Genomic DNA, 1,742 nt, shown 5'->3' with positions numbered 1-1,742 from the left:
CCTGGGGGGGGGGGGTGGAGGCCCCCTCTCCACCCCCCTCACCACCCACCCCACCACCCCCTTCACCAGGTCTCAGGAGCACAGAGCTGCAGGTCATGCAGGCCCTTGGGGGACCAGAGAGCCCAATCCCCCCGGGCCGGCCTCTGGGGCCGGGGCCGCATTCAGCTAGATAGGGTCCAGCCTCCTCCGCACAGTCCAGGGCCCAACAGTTCCCTGTGTTGATCTGCTCTGCTGAGGGGTCCCTCCGACTGGAGCTCACAGAGAGGCCGACAGAGGGACCAGGGTGCCCCCCACTTCCCGCACTGAGCACTGTCCAAGTTACCTTCCCCCTCCCCACTCTCCTGCTGCACACACATTCACACTCACACTCACACTCACGTTCACACTCATACATGGTCTCAGGGAACAGGTCGGGACATAACCCCAAATCCTTGGAAAATGAGCAAACCTGACTGGGTAATCTGGTGTCCACAGCACGTACAGGCAAGCAGGCACTCACACACACACACACACTACCCCGCACACGTGTGCACATGTGCAGGGTGCACACACATCCCTCTGCTGTGCATGCTCGCATCCTGGCACACGCACAGATGCACAGTAAGTCACTGCCCACAGTGGCGGGCACCCAGCCCTGTGTGCCCACGCACAGCTGTTCTCCTCGGACCCTCCGCTCCCACCCTCCCCCACAGCCAGGCTGCAGACCTGGACTCAAAGGGAAGCGACATGGCTTCTCTCTGCCTCCGTCTTCTCCGAGGGCCCCTCCCAGCCAGGGTCACGGAGGGGAAAGCAGTGCTTTTCCTGCTCTCCCCCCAGTTCTGCAACCAAGGCCCCCACCCCCACAGGCTGCCTCCACGCCCATCAGGGCAGCGAGGAGAGCGCAGCTGGCAGGGCAGGGAGGCCTGGCGGGCGAGCAGGGGCTGCCTGTCTCACTGGGCCCTGGCACTTCCTGGGCACAGACAGAGGCTGGGAGCCAGGAGGGAGAGCTGGCATGAGCGGGCCCAGGCTGGCTGCACTCACCAGACAGACCTGTGTCTCGCCTCCTGTCAGCCGCCTCCCTGGAGGGGTCTCGGCCTCCTTGCTAGGCCCTCAGGGCCATGGAGATGGGGAGAGAGCCACCTGGGGCTGGGAACCAGGCGGCCAGTGCGACCATCGGTAGACAGGACTCAAGGAGCAATATGGATAGAAAGCTAGAGAGGTCAGGGTTCGAGGTCAGAGGTCTGGTCACCTCAGCTGCAGGCTCGATACCCTGCCCCAGTCAGGGATCCATCACTATGCTTTAATTATGTTCAGTTTGTAACAATGAAATTGGGAGTCACCACAACATGAGGAACTGTATTAAAGTGTCGCAACATTAGGAAGGTTGGGAACCACTGCCTAGAGGGAGAGAGAGGCACAAAGAGGTGATAAAGACCACGTGCTTAGCTTGGTGTTAATGCACCCAGGGAGGCCTGAAGCGAGACCCTGAACCCAGCTGCGGGGCGGGGGTGGGGGGGTGAGGGGGGGAGGCTTCCTGGAAGAGATGACCCCTGAGCTCAGGGTGGAGGATGAGAAGGAACTAGGTAAAGGGGTGACGACACTCCAGGCAGGGCCTAGGGCAGGAGTAGCCCACGGGGTGCAGGACCTGTGGGCAGGCTGCCTCTCAGAGGCTGCTTCTGAGACGAGGGGCAGGTCCCGTAGGGCCTGGTGCCTTTGAACGCCCCCTGAGCTGCTGGGCTGTGGAAGTTCTGAGGGGCAGTGGC

The 1,742-nt window shown here is 62.3% G+C and overlaps 1 protein-coding gene across 1 annotated transcript in view; it reads left to right on the top strand.

The window, feature by feature from the left end:
- Positions 1-1,742, top strand: part of DSCAML1 (Down syndrome cell adhesion molecule like 1) — a 112,627-nt gene that overhangs the window by 13,548 nt on the left and 97,337 nt on the right. The gene's annotated exons all lie outside the window — the stretch shown is intronic.

This window comes from Myotis davidii, unplaced genomic scaffold (assembly GCF_000327345.1).
Source record: "Myotis davidii unplaced genomic scaffold, ASM32734v1 scaffold97, whole genome shotgun sequence".
NCBI classification, from domain to species: Eukaryota; Metazoa; Chordata; class Mammalia; order Chiroptera; family Vespertilionidae; genus Myotis; species Myotis davidii.
This window is presented reverse-complemented; position numbering and strand designations above follow the sequence as displayed.